At 47.2% G+C, this 15,596-nt stretch overlaps 1 protein-coding gene across 1 annotated transcript in view; it reads left to right on the forward strand.

Annotated features, from left to right (window-relative positions):
- The first annotated feature begins 6,472 nt into the window (after positions 1-6,472).
- Positions 6,473-15,596, forward strand: part of LOC137326294 (sushi domain-containing protein 6-like) — a 47,369-nt gene continuing 38,245 nt past the window's right edge. The window contains 1 exon segment of the mRNA XM_067991245.1: positions 6,473-6,708. The gene's annotated coding sequence lies outside the window, so the exon portion shown is untranslated.

Raw genomic sequence — 15,596 nt, forward strand, 5'->3', positions numbered from 1 at the left:
CCAAAAGATTTTGGTTGGCCATATTTGGAAGTGTTTACATTTCAGCAACTTGTGCATTTATGAGGCCAAGAGGCTGTGGGTTTGCTGGTTCTTGATGCGTGAGACTGTAGTGTAAGCTTGCCCCCCTGTGGACAGGATGCCTGTCATCTAGGTGCTTCGAAGATATCTATCGGTGGCAGAAACAGAGGGCAAGCATGGATGGAGATGGTCTCACGCTGAGACGAATTGAGTATTGTGCACTCTCAGGATGAAGGTTATTTGTGTGTCCGTGTTGTGCTGAATGAGGCGTTGGGCAAATCATGATGTCTAAATGTTTCAGTCTGGACTCAATCCCCATACACAAGGCCTCACCTTGTGCCAAAGAAGAAAGAACGAACTTGCATTTCTATGGCTCCTTTCACAACCTCAGATGTCCCAAAGCGCTTTACAGCCAATGAAGAATTTTTGAAATGCGGTCACTGTTGTAATGTAAGAAACACAGCAGACAATTTGGGAAAAGCAAAATTCCACAGACAGCAATGAGATACATCACCAGATAATTTGTTTCTTTAGTGATGTTGATTGAGGGATAAATATTGGGTAAGACACCGGAGAGAACTCCCCGGGTCGTCTTCGAATAGTGTCACGGGCTCTTTTACCTCAGAGGGCAGACAGGGCCTCACTGTAATATAACCAATGATGAGTCTTATCACTGTGAATTCACTTCTTTTTCATTGTTCTCCTTTCCTGTCCTGGCCCTTGTTGAGATTCGGGAATTGTGTTGGATCGGGAAAATTGCAGATTTTGTTAATTCTGTTAAATAACTCTTGTTATTTAAGAAGGGAGGGAGGGTGAAACCAGGAAACTACAGATCCATCAATTATGGGACTGAGTGACGGAGCACGTGGCAAGTATGAGCTGGTCAAAGAGAATCAGTATAGGATTGTGAAAGGCATTCTGGTGAATCTGCGTTGGACACCCTCTAAGGCCAATATATCTTTCCTGAGGTGCGGTGCCCAGAACTGAACACAGTGCTCCAGATGGGGTCTAATTAGAGCTTTATATAACTGTAGTATAACTTCCACCCCTCCATTCCAGAATGGATCAGATAAGAAGAGCAAAGTCTACGGGCACAGTCCTTGTTTGCAGTAGGCCATTGTATAACGTCATGTACATAAAGTATTATCATGAGTCTCAAATTTATTTATATACTTGCACCAAAACCACTTTAAAACCCTATTTTAAAACTTTTTTTAAAATAGAAGAATTCCTCCTGGCTTTATTTTGACCATTTATCGGAACATGCTATTTTCATTTCTGTTTCATCTGGAGGACCGGGAGCTGGCATTAGTCCTTGGGGCTGTATCCTGCGGTGTCTCTGTGTGCACAAGAACACAACAGATGGGTGATACAGTTAGCCATATGGAGGGGAGGCTGCCTGCGGGGCTTCCTCTGAAGAAAGCTGACCCACAGCGGAATGGGTTCACTGGGCTTGCCCCACCCCCTCCCTCCCCCCCTTCGCTCTGCCCTGAAAGATGAGACGTGTCAGGAAGTGTCTGGAGAGGTTCTATTGTAAGAAGCCACAGTGAAAGCTCACTTAGCATTGGGCTCTTAAAAGACAACTGGTCAGATTTCCAAAACTGAAAGTGGGACTAAATCCTGATTGGTTCTTTGCTCCCTCTCTGCCTGTTCTTTTATACCTTTGTGCCTGTCGGTGTGTGTCTGTCTACTTTGCAATCTTTCCTTCTACATATCCTTATCTGTACATGTGTTCCTCACTGTATTATACCTCTCTAGTTGTTCCTCTCTCTCTCTTTCACCTCTCAGTCTTTGTATCTGTGGACCTCTCTTAAGGATATGTCGGAACGTCTTTCTATCTCTTGGTTTGTATCTGTCTCTCCATAAGGTCGAAATCACTGTTAACCATGTAATTGTATGCACACTTAACGTGTTGCGATCAAATTCCTCGCTCCGCCATTTTAACGGCTGACATTTGTGCGACTAACATCTCTAAAAGTAATTCCCAGGCTCACATCCTACCCTTTCCTTTTCCCTTCTCTTTTCCTTTTGTTGGTAAAATGGTAAGACAAGCAGAGTGTGCGAGTGTTTTTTTGATTGTTGTGACATGCATTGTATGTAAGGTGTTTTCTCCTAAAGTTAGTGCATGTGGCTAAAACGGTGTCACTGTAACCAGACCTGTGGCTAGTCAGCGATTACTATTGGACCACACTGATCCAGGAGTTATCTGTCTGTCCTCGGCCACCGCTGCCATCCCCACAAACATATACTGAAGGGGAAAGCCCACACCCTTAAGAACTCACCACCCAGTTACTATCAGCGCAGACCAGATATTGAATCTAGCACCTCCCCATTCCGGATTGCTCCGTATCACACGGTGTAACGGATTTGCCCGCTGACTCATTCGAGGAGCCTCCCAAATGGGAAAAGACGATCAGTTTTTGAAGACAATCTCAAACAATCAGTACTGTGAAGCCATCCCTTTCGACAGCACCTCCCAAACCTGTGACCTCTACCACTTGAAGGACAAGGGCAGCAGGTGCATGGGAACAACACCACCTGCACGTTCCCCTCCAAGTCACACACCATCCCGACTTGGAAATATATCGCCGTTCCTTCATTGTCGCTGGGTCAAAATCCTGGAACTCCCTACCTAACAGCACTGTGAGAGAACCTTCACCACACGGACTGCAGTGGTTCAAGAAGGAGGCTCACCACCACCTTCTCAAGGGCAATTAGGGATGGGCAATAAATGCCGGCCTTGCCAGCAACGCCCACATCCCAAGAATGAATTGATAAATAAGAATCCACCTGAATTTATGTCATCTTCAAGGCGCAGGTTATTATAGGCAGCGAGGGGCAACCAGAGAGCCAGTCACTGAAGGCAGGTCCTCACCAACAGACAAGTGAACTTCCCTCAACACCTAACAATGCAAAGTTTCAGCCTAGCTTTTGGAGATGGCCATCTTTGGAGCTTGGGGGATTGATTTTTATGAGTTTTCACATAAATTGGGGGATGCTGCCAAGGCCAGCAGTAATTGCCTATCCCTAGTTGCCCTGAGAAGATGGTGGTTGGCCTTCTGCTTGAACTGCTGTCGTCCTTGTGGTCGTTGATGGTAGGGATTCCAGAGTATTGACCCAGCAGCGACGAAGGAACAGTGATATATATGTCTAAGTTAGGATGGTGTGTGACTTGGAGTTACCGGGGTTTCCATAATGCTGTTGTTGCCCTTTTCGGCGATAGAGGTTGTGGAGAAAAGGGTCCTTGAGAAATTAATTCTGTGATCTGCATTTTTGTTACTTAAAATAACCTTCCCGTTCCTGATTGCTATCCAGCAACCCTACTGGAAAGTGCGAGTGCGGAGGGATGTCAGGTGAGGAAGGGAATCAGACTCATCTGTGATGCCCCTGTAGTTGAATAACCTACAAATCTTCAACCATCTTCAGCCAGAAGTGCTGAGTGGATGATCCATCTCGGCCTCCTCCTGATATCCCCACCATCACAGAAGCCAGTCTTCAGCTAATTCAATTCACTCCACGTGATATCAAGAAACAGCTGAGTGCACTGGATACAGCAAAGGCTATGGGCTCCAACAACATCCCGGCTGTAGTGCTGAAGACTTGTGCTCCAGAACTAGCTGCACCTCCAGCCGAGCTGTTCCAGTACAGCTACAACACTGGCATCTACCCGACAATGTGGAAAATTGCCCAGGTATGTCCCGTCCACAAAAAGCAGGACAAATCCAATCCAGCCAGTTACTGCCCCATCAGTCTACTCTCAATCATCAGCAAAGTGATGGAAGGTGTCATCGACAGTGCTATCAAGCGGCACTTACTCACCAATAACCTGCTCACCGATGCTCAGTTTGGGTTCCGCCAGGACCACTCCACTCCAGACCTCATTACAGCCTTGGTCCAAACATGGACAAAAGAGCTGATTTCCAGAATTGAGGTGAGAGTGACTGCCCTTGACATCAAGGCAGCATTTGACCGAGTGTGGCACCAAGGAGCCCTAGTAAAATTGAAGTCAATGGGAATCGGGGGGAAAACTGTCCAGTGGCTGGAGTCATACCTAGCACAAAGGAAGATGGTAGTGGTTGTTGGAGGCCAATCATCTCAGCCCCAGGACATTGCTGCAGGAGTTCCTCAGGGCAGTGTCCTAGGCCCAACCATCTTTAGCTCCTTCATCAATGACCTTCCCACCATCATAAGGTCAGAAATGGGGATGTTCGCTGATGATTGCACAGTGTTCAGTTCCATTCGCAACCCCTCAGATAATGAAGCAGTCCGAGCCCGCATGCAGAAAGACCTGGACAACATCCAGGTGTGGGCTGATAAGTGGCAAGTTACATTCGCACCAGACAAGTGCCAGGCAATGACCATCTCCAACAAGAGAGAATCTAACCACCTCCTCTTGACATTCAACGGCATTACCATTGCCGAATCCCCCACCATCAACATCCTGGGGGTCATCATTGACCAGAAACTTAACTGGACCAGCCACATAAATACTGTGGCTAAAAGAGCAGGTCAGAGGCTGGGAATTCTGCAGCGAGTGACTCACCTCCTGACTCCCCAAAGCCTTTCCACCATCTACAAGGCACAAGTCAGGAGTGTGATGGAATACTCTCCACTTGCCTGGATGAGTGCAGCTCCAACAACACTCAATAAGCTTGACACCATCCAGGACAAAGCAGCCCGCTTGATTGGCACCCTATCCACCACCCTAAACATTCACTCCCTTCACCACCAGTGCACCATGGCTTCAGTGTGCACCATCCACAGGATGCACTGCAGCAACTTGCCAAGGCTTCTTCGACAGCACCTCCCAAACCCATGACCTCTACCACCTAGAAGGACAAGGGCAGCAGGCACATGGGAACAAAACCACCTGCACGTTCCCCTCCATGTCACACACCATCCCAACTTGGAAACATATCACCATTCCTTCATCATCACCGGGTCAAAATCCTGGAACTCCCTACCTAACAGCACTGTGGGGGATCCTTCATCACATGGACTGCAGCAGTTCAAGAAGGCGGCTCACCACCACCTTCTCAAGGGCAATTAAGGATGGGCAATAAATGCCGGCCTCACCAGTGACGCCCACATCCCATGAACGAATTTTTAAAAATTACTCTCTGAATGGTCACATGGATGAAGTACTGCAGGATAAAAAATGAATGGAACAGTGCATTACAATAAAACAGATCATAAACCTATTGAAGTAAAGAGTTCTGTTCAATGCATTTTGAAACAGTGCTTGTCTAAACTAGAAGATTGGTACTTCCCCCCAGAATGGCAGGGTCCACATGCTTCCAAAGTAATGTGTAAAAATCTCATAAAGATTCAAAGGCTGTTGTAATGTAGGAAAACGGGGCAGCCAATTTGCGCACAGCAGGGTCTCACATACAGCAATGACCAGATAATCTGTTTTTAGTGATGTTGATTGAGGGATAAATATTGGCCAGGACACCGGAGAAAACTCCCCTGCTCTTTTTCAAAATAGTGCGATGGGTTCTTTTACGTGCACCTGAGAGGGCAGATGGGACGTCTCATCTGAAAGATGGCACCTCCAACAGTGCAGCATTCCCTCAGTACTGCACTGGAGTGTCAGCCTGGATTATGTGCTCAAGTGTCTGGAATGGGACTTGAACCCACGATCTTCTGACTCAGAAGAGAGATTGCTACCATTGAGTCATTAATCAGTGGGAATAATGTAGATTAAACACCCACAACTGGCCTGCTGATTTGGAATGACATAAATATCTCAGCCACTTTTTTTTAGTTTATGCCCCTAAAAAAAGGGGGCGGGGTAGGTATCAATGTGTCCTCTTTACAAATCAATCACAAAATCAAATTCGATTTTAATTTTATTGTCACTATCTCCAGCCCCCGCGGTGCCCACCGGTCGCGGAAAGCCTCAAGTCTGCAAACCCAAAACATGACCGATTTGACCCTGGGTCTCTATTGGTGGAAACTGTGACGACTGCAGTTGCTGAGAGATGTTTGGAGGAGAAGGTGTGCAGTGAAGGTGCGATCGGGTACACGACGGAATCCTGCTACACCACCATTTCCTCAGATACATTTCACTGGCAGACACCGTGTGCTCCTTCTCCAGGGCCACCGGGGCGCTGAGAAGGCCGCGGAAGAGAGGCAGGCAGTCGGAGCGACCACCCCCACGGGCCGCGTCCAACCTGGACCTGGAGCCACTGTGTTTTAAACTGAGATGCATGTCGCTGTTAAATAAATAGGTGGTGAGAATCCCTTTGTGGTAACCTCACTGTGCAAACTGCCTGACCACAGTGAGAAAGCTCTGTGCCAGAGACTGAAATTGTGTTCATCATAAATAAAAGGAGAGTTTTGCCCCTTTAAGTCTGCAAATCCAAAACATGACCGATTTGACCCTGGGTCCCTATTGGTGGAAACTGTGACGACTGCAGTTGCTGAGAGATGTTTGGAGGAGGAAGTGTGCAGTGAAGGTGCGATTGGATACATTAGCGATCGGATACACGGCCCCTGCTCAGTTACACTGGCGGTCGGATACATTTTGGAATCCTGCTACACGACCATTTCCTCAGATACATTTTGCAATCGGATACACGACCCGTTTCGTGGGATACTCCTGTGTGCCTGGCCTGGTCTGGTCTGGTCTGGATACAATGTAAATGTCAGTCTGATCTGCTAATCGGGCGATCGCTTCACTCGGGGGTAAGTTTCAATCCCCGGCTTTTTCTTTGTCACTTTCAGCTTGGCCTGGGCTCTCTGCACGGCCAGGTCAGTTTCAGCTGATCACTTTCCAAGCTCGGCCTGGGCTCTCTGCACGGCCAGGTCAGTTTCAGCTGATCACTTTCCAAGCTCGGCCTGGGCTCTCTGCACGGCCAGGTCAGTTTCAGCTGATCACTTTCCAAGCTCGGCCTGGGCTCTCTGCACGGCCAGGTCAGTTTCAGCTGATCACTTTCCAAGCTCGGCCTGGGCTCTCTGCACGGCCAGGTCAGTTTCAGCTGATCACTTTCCAAGCTCGGCCCGGGCTCTCTGCACGGCCAGGTCAGTTTCAGCTGATCACTTTCCAAGCTCGGCCTGGGCTCTCTGCACGGCCAGGTCAGTTTCAGCTGATCACTTTCCAAGCTCGGCCTGGGCTCTCTGCACGGCCAGGTCAGTTTCAGCTGATCACTTTCCAAGCTCGGCCTGGGCTCTCTGCACGGCCAGGTCAGTTTCAGCTGGGCAGCAGCTGCCGGGTCTGATTGCTGATCTCTCCGAGTCGGTGTTAGAGGAACGCGGATTAAATATTAGCTGAGTGTGTCCGGGCAGATCGACCTGGGGAGCCTGTCAGTGATGTTGCTGCAACCGAACCCTCTGTTTATGATAAATTAAAACTTTATGTTGGATGACATTGCCTCGGTGAGAGAGGGTTGCATTATTTTCTAACCTGGCAATTTTCGACATTTTATTACATAATATATATGCTTTACATATTTTTAAATGGCTATTGGGTCTGTTTTAATTCTCAAGTTGTATTCAAATAGAGAAAATCTTAACCATCAGACCAGATTAAGTAATCTGGAAAAGACCAAACCTTTTGTGCGTGTGTGTTTAAAGGATTTCCTCTTTTCAGCCTAGCTAAGAGGTCCAGTTTACTTTCGATTGCATTCGCTGGCCTTTCCGTCTGTAACCCGGAACCCATCCCTGAAACCAGTTGCCCTTGTGTTATATAATTCATATTTAGCTTGGAGTTTCATCAACATTATTGTATCTGGTCGTTTTCTTTACGTTTAAATTAAGTTTCCTATTTTTGTTCACACATACACGCAGGGACAAAGTCAACAAGTGAAGTAAGAGCACAACCAGGCCTCGCCGTCTGCCTGGTTTCTAAACTCTGCTGATCGGGCCGTGGGGACAGCAAGATATCCCAGTACAAACCCGGGAGCTAGCGTGGGGATGACTGTCAGCCAGCTGGTCCTAGTGTGTGTCTGTCGCCAGTAACGATGGGAAACGTTTAACTTTGGTAAACTGCCCCACTTGTACCATTCATTTTACGACCTAAACTTTTGCCATAGTTTTAAACAAGGCTGTCAGCGCCAGGGAAAGGCTAAGAGTGAGAGAGATAAATAAAATCTAAATACCCCATTACAGCACAACCCTAGAAGTTTCTACTGGCGATAATAGTGTATCAGTTCAAGGTGGGTCTGCTGACTCTCTTATTGTGTGCTGTTGACCCATTTAAAGTAAATGGGCCAATGGTTCTGTTAAAGTAGTGCCACATGAACACATTCAAGATCCGCCCACTAATATAATCTACAGCCATTTTCGGGTTAGGTTGCTAAGATTCAGAGTTGTTAAACTAGGTTAGTTTTTTTAAAGCAAAATGAGTGAGTGAGCCTTGTCAGCAGTTAATCAGATAGGGGAGGGAAGGGTCAGAAAGAAAGAACAGACTGGCATTTATATAACTCCTTTCACGACCTCAGGACATCCCAAAGGGCTTTATAACCAATGAAATACTTATGAAGTGTAGTCACTGTTGTGATGTAGGAAACAGAGCAGCCAATTTGTGCACAGCAAGATCCCGCAAACAGCAATGTGATAAATGATCAGACAATCTGTTTAGGGGTGTTGGTTGAGGGAACAATATTGGCTAGGACACTGGGAGAATTCGCTTGCTGCTCTTCAAAATACTGCCACGGGATCTTTTATATCCATCTGAGAGGGCAGATGGGGCCTCATTTTGACGGCTCATCCAGTGTGTCATCTTAGATTTTTGTGCTCAAGACCCTGAGTGGGACTTGAACCCACATCCTTCTGACTCAGAGGTGAGAGTGCTATCCACTGAGTAATGCCTGGAGCCACTCATTAGGTCAGTGGACATCTCTGGGGAGAGCAGATGAGTAGGCCTTTCAGGCGTAGATCCTTCGCCAGAACTCCTAGAGTTGAAGGCCAGGAGAGGGAGAGGCCAGAGAGGGAGTGGCAACCAACAGGGAACTCAGGGTCGCACTTGCCGACAGAACAGGGCTGATTGATTAAGCTGACGTGGAGGATGTCGCACTGTGAGCAGCGAATACAATAGTCTAGTTTGGAGGAAGTGCCGTCTGGTATGAGGAAGAATGAGTTGGGAAAAATCGGGACTTTTTTTTGAACAGAGGAGCTTACAGGGTGATTTCACAGAGCTATTTAATATTATGAAGGGTGAAGGGATGGGACAGGGTAGATAGAAAAAGACAGTTTTCAGTGGTTGAGGGGTCTAGAACTAGAGGACATAGATACAAGATTAAATGTAAACCTGAGCGAATCCTAATTTGCACCAAGTCCTGTTCACCCATCACCCCTGTGCTTTCTGACCTACGTTGGCTCCCGGTCAGGGAACACCTCGATTTTAAAAGTCTCATCCTTGTGTTCAAATTCCTCCTTGGCCTTGCTCCTCCCTATCTCTGGAACCTCCTCCAGCCATAAACCCCCGCCCCCAGATCTCTGCGCTCCTCCAATTCTGGCCTCTTGTGCATCCCCGATTTTCATCGCTCCACCATTGGCGGCCGTGCCTTCAGCTGCCTAGGCCCTAAGATCTGGAATTCCCTCCCTAAACCTCTCCGTCTCTTCACCTCTCCCTCCTCCTTTAAGACCCTCCTTAAAACCTACCCCTTTGACCAAGCTTTTGGTCACCTGTCCTTATGTGGCTCGGTGTCAAATTTTGTTTGATAACACTCCTGTGAAGTGCCTTGGAATGTTTTACTGTATTAAAGGTGCTATATAAATGCAAGTTGTTGTTGTAAGAGATTTAGGACAGAGGGCAGGAGAAACATTTTTAAAAGAGGGTTGTGGGTTGTGAGGCTGTGGAATGCGTGACCAGAGTTAGTGACTGATGCAGAGACTGTGTCAACATTTAAGAATAAGAGTATGGAAGGCAAGGCACATAGGATTAGGGCTAGAGCTCGTGTGGAAGACAAACAGCAACACAGACTGATGGGCCTGAACGGCCTGTTTTCATGTTGTATTTTCTATTAATTCTATGTTTTGTTCCAATGTCTGTGCATGAATGCTTTCCAGCAGGAGTCACGGATTGGTGTCAGATGCAGGAGCCCTAGTTGACTTTTCCCCTCCTTCAGGGGTACTGAAGCCCATTCCCCCAAGAGACCTCTGGATGATAACAGCAGCTGTAACCCACCTGATCCAACTCAGCACTGAGCAGTGGCCAAACCTTGGGACCTTCCCAATCAGTATGGCTCAGTTCTACACCGAGGCTTATTCACCCGTTGAGCTGGTGATGTGGGTGGTTGCTTCTCGGTTCCTTCTGGCATTCTGTGAAACCCTGAGGTTTTTCCAGTGGAGTCCTCTTGCGTGTCCCCGATTTTCATCATTCCACCATTGGCGGCAATGCCTTCAACTGCCTAGGCCCTAAGTGTTTGAATTCCCTCCCAAAACCTCTCTGTCTCTCCACCTCTCCTCCTTTTACTATGGTAAAGGCGCTGTATAAATGCAAGTTGTTGTTGTTATTGCACATCCCAGAAAAGTCTGCCAGTTTTTCGAAGAGCGGCTTGAGGAAAAGGCAGTGTCACATCACCTGTTTTATCTAATTCTTTTGTCGGAAGGTCGGTGTAATTGCATATGAATGTCTGGGCTGGGAGAATGTTCCCATTTCAACATCAAACACACTCAGTGCAGGTACAGCACGTGTTAGATATAGAGTAAAGCTCCGTTTACACTGTTTCATCAAACACTCGCAGGTCAGGAACAACATGAGTTAGATACATAGGTCCTTCGATATTGCCCCAACAAGCATTCTTGGATCAGGTACAGCACGGGTTAGATGCAGAGTAAAGCTTCCTCTACACTATCCCACCAAACACTCCCAGGGCAGGTACAGTGCGGATTAGACACAGAATAAAACTCCTTCCTGTCCTTGTATCCTTTCTGATTCTGACAAGTTGGCACCGATTAGTGCTGATTTAGTACTGTTGTGTCCAGTGGACCAGCACCACCAGTAGCTGGATTCACATTATTTCAGACATGTTTCATGTACGACCTGACCAGCTACGATGGAGAGGAGGCTTTCAAAGTAACAGTCTGGGCTGGATTGGAACCAAGGTCCCAGATGTGGGAGGATGGTATTTAACCCACTACACCATCTGGTCCTCCTTGACATTTCCGTTCTGGTTTCATGCTGTGAGAATCTTACTGAGGAACCGAGCTCAATAAAAGATTTGTATGTATGGGCCATATTTAGTCCCTTGTATATGAGTTTATCCTAAATTCCATTAGTGGATGTTTGAGTGACAGTGATTGGTATGTTTGGAGAAAGAAGTTGAGTAATTAATTCTATACTTAAAAAAAAAACTCCCCCAGTTGAACTGGGATTGGTTGCATCGTGGGAACTCTCCAAGATTGAGAAAGCAGAACAGGCTGTGTTTCACTTCAAGTGGTTACTCATGGTTTGTGTAGGCTGCACTTATGCCTCCGTCATACTTAATTGTGTCTTAATCACCATCTCTCTCTCTCTCTCCATTCCCAGTTCTTATGTGTTGCATCCTTATTTTTGAATTTGTGATTTCCTTCTTGAATTCTTGTTGGGAAGCAGATGGGTCCCACTGTAGAAGAGGCTGCTTCCTGGGCACAATGTTTGAAGCTTTCCTGCCTGTTGGCTGACATCTCTGACTGATCTAGTGGCTGTATCTGTTAAAGTAAGAAAGGAAGGAATTGCACTTCTATAGCCTCAGGATGTCCCAAAGCACTTTACGGCCAATGAAGTACTTTTTGAAATGTAAATGTAGAAAACGCGGCAGCCAATTTGCGCACAGCAAGGTCCCACAAACAGCAATGGGATAAATGACCAGATCATCTGTTTTTAGTGATGTTGGTTGAGGGATAAAGATTGGCCAGGACACTGGGGAGAACTCCTCTGCTCTTCTTCGAAATAGCACCATGGGATCTTTTACATCCACCTGAGAGGGCAGTCGGGGTCTCGGTTTAAAGTCTCATCACGAAGACGGCATCTCCGACAGTGCAGCACTCCTTCAATACTGCACGGGGAATGTCAGTCTAGATTATATGCTGAAGTCTCTCGAGTGGGACTTGAACCCACAGCCTCTGACTCAGAGGCTAGAGAGCTATCCACTGAGCCATGGTTGATACCTTAAAATAGATAACTGGAGGTTTTCACAATGAGTGATTGTGGTAATGAGCCAGGAGAGCATAAGGTCCCCAGGTTCTGTCTCCTGCCCTGTGCTGAGTTAGTTTCTCTGGACAGGGAGTGGGAAATCCAAACATCGTTCCTGCTACTTCTGACCATTCAGTGACCCCTGTTCAAAGTGTGCCAGTGTGGACTTTGAGCCCAGTTGCGATCTGCTCCATTAGCTGTGCGTAAACCAGACACAAGATCTGCACCCATGTCTCCTGTGCACATGAGAGTCAGAAGGTCGTGGATTCAAGTCCCACTCTAGGGACTGGAGCATAAAATCTAAACTGACACACCAGTGCAGTACTGAGGGAGTGCTGCACTGTTGGAGGTGCCATCTTTCGGATGAGACATTAAACCAAAGCCCCATCTGCCCTTTCAGGTGGACGTAAAAGATGTCACAGCACTATTTGAAGAAGAGCAGGGCAGTTTTCCCTGGTGTCCTGGCCAATATTTATCCCTCAAGCAACATCATTAAAAACAGATTATCTGGTCATTATCACATTGCTGTTTGTGGGACCTTGCTGTGCGCAAATTGGCTGCCACATTTCCTACAACAGTGACTACACTTCAAAAAGTGCTTTGGAATGTCTTGAGGTCTTGAAAGATGCTATATAAATACTTGAAGGGAAAACATTTACAGGGCTATGGGGAAAGAGCAGGGCCGTGGGATTAATTGGATAGCTCTACCAAAGAACCAGCAAAGCACAATGGGCCGAATGGCCTCCTTTTGTGCTATATTATTTTAAGATTCTATTCTATGATTAATAGTGAAACCTTCAGGGATTAAGTTTCCCAATAGTTCTTGTGATTTCTTGGAATCCAGGAAGGGTGTCGAACTTTGACACCTGTTACCCTGTTGTGTGGAGCGTATAATAAGGATATCCTTGTCAGACCCCCTCAGATAAATATCATTATATAAAACAGAAACAGTTGTTTTCTCAATATGTTGCTGTGTTTGTGATAACTCAAAGGGGCTGACTGGGCAGCAAAGAATTCACAGATGGTGCCACCAACATTATAAGAACATAAGAAATAGGAGCAGGAGTAGGCAATACAGCCCCTCGAGCCTGCTCCACCATTCAATCAGATCATGGCTGATCTTCAACCTCATCTTCACTTTCCCGCCCGATCCCCATATCCCTTGATTCTTCTAGAGTCCAAAAATCTATCGATCTCGGCCTTAAATATACTCAATGTCAATTATAGGGTGTAGGAGATACCTGGGAGTGAGTTACAGGCTGGAACCTAATTGAGAGGTTCAGATGGTGTTAAGTAGGTGATTGAGAGAGAGGTTTTTACAGATGACTCCCTGAGGGATGGGACTGAGACCACATCAGTGCACAGATCCAGGATGAAATAACTTCTCTCGTTGTATGGCTCTGGGTCTAAGTGGCCTCAGTTAAAGTCCAGTTATCTCCCTAGAGGAGGGGAATAAGATACTCCAGTAAGTGTATGATCTGGCACTAAGGTTGCAGTTCCTGCTTTGCACCAATAATAAGATTACGTGGTGTTGACCTGGTGTCACAGCTTGACTCGACTTTGAAGCAAAGCTCTCTTCCCCCTCCCCCTGGAGAGTCTGCCCCCATCCTGGGAGTCCACCCCCCCCCCCCACTTTGCCCCAGTGTCAGGTTGGGCTCAGGCTCTGGATTCAGACGACATTTACTCTAATGTTTACATCGTTGTGATGTGACCACTTCACAGCGAGGCTTTAGTTGTTGATTCAATACCCACCAAGTGTCCCCAGTCGGTGTGCTGATGTCTGATTTTGCAATAGTTACTCCACTCCCTTACCCACTGACTCTATCCCCATGTTCCGACCACAAGAGCAGCCAGAATCAGGCCTGGTGAATCCTTGGCACCCTGTCTGATCCAGAGTTGAGCTTTATGTCCTAACCCTAATCAAGACTGCTCACTTTCTCCTCCGCATCATTGCCCACCCTCATCACACTGTTGCCGAAGATCTTCTCGACACTATCCCCCTTACGATGCATACAGTGTCGTCCTTACAAGCCCTCCATCGTGCACTCTTCATCAACCCCAACAGTCGGCCAACCAAATCCTGTCCTGCACCAAGTCTTGTTTGGCCATCAATCCAACCCCTGAGGATCCCTGTCCCCTAACGCATTTGATTTAAAATCCTCGTCTTCAGAACACGCTGTGTCATCCCTCCAATCTTACACTCCCTCCTGCGTGCTCTAGTCTCTGATCCTTGCATTCTGCGCATCCCCTCCTCCCTGCACCCCACCGTTGGCTGCAGATTCTTCCATGGCCTCGACCCTGCTCTCTGCAGCCCCATCTCTCAGCCTCTCTGTTTCCCTCTTCACCTTTAACAACATTCTTGAAACCTATCCAAGTTTTTATTCACCTCAACAACAACTTGTAGCGCCTTTAAGGTAGTAAAAAGTCCCAAGCGCTTCACAGGAACGTAATCAAACAAAAACCGAGCCAAAGAAGGAGACTTTAGGACAGGTGACCAAACGCTTGGTCAAAGAGGTAGGTTTTAAGCAGCATCTTAAAGCAGGAGAGAGAGGTGGGAAGGTGAAGAGGTTTGTGGAGGGAATTCCAGATCTTAGGTCCTAGACGGCTAAAGGTACGGCCGCCAATGGTGGGGGCTGAACAAGAGGCTAGAGTTAGAGATGTGGGAGGGTGTTAGGGCTGCAGGAGGTTACAGAGATAGGGAGGGGCGAGGCCATGGAGGGATTTGAACACAAGGATGAGAATTTTAATATTGAGGTGTTGGTGGGTCGGAAGCCACTGTAGGTCAGGGAGCACAGGGGTGATGGGTGAACAGGACTTGGTGCGAGTTAGGATACGGGCAGCAGAGTTTTAGATGAGCTCAAGTTAATGGAGGTTGGAAGATGTGAGGCTGGCCAGTAGACCATTGGAATAGTGGCGTCTTGATGTACCAAAGGCATGGATGAGGGCTTGCCCCAATTCTCCCATCTTATCTCAATATCCATTCCTTTATCTGTTTCTCCTCCCCCTTTCCGAAGTTCCTTGGGATTTTTTTTACGTTGGAGCTGCCATACAAACGCAACTTGTTGCCCTTGAGGCAATTCAGCTGAATAATACGTACTCTGCTCAAGAGTTTGGCCCAGGACTCCTGTGCGGAGTAACTGTTCAAATGGGAACACTTCTATCTCTTGGGTGTCAGCCATGGCTCAGTGATAGCACTCTCACCTCTGAGTCAGACAGCCGTGAGTTTAAGCCTCCCTCCAGAGATTTGAGCCCATAATCCAGGCTGACACTCCAGTGCAGTACTGAGGTAGCGCTGCACTGTCGGAGGTGCCGTCTTTCGGATGAGACATTGAATCGAGGCCCCGTCTGCCCTCTTAGATGGACATAAAAGATCACACGGCACTATTTTGAGGAAGAGCAGGGAAATTCTTCCTGATGTCCTGGCCAATATTTATCCCTCAACCAACACTACTTTTTT

This window comes from Heptranchias perlo, chromosome 10, assembly GCF_035084215.1.
Source record: "Heptranchias perlo isolate sHepPer1 chromosome 10, sHepPer1.hap1, whole genome shotgun sequence".
Taxonomy (NCBI): Eukaryota; Metazoa; Chordata; class Chondrichthyes; order Hexanchiformes; family Hexanchidae; genus Heptranchias; species Heptranchias perlo.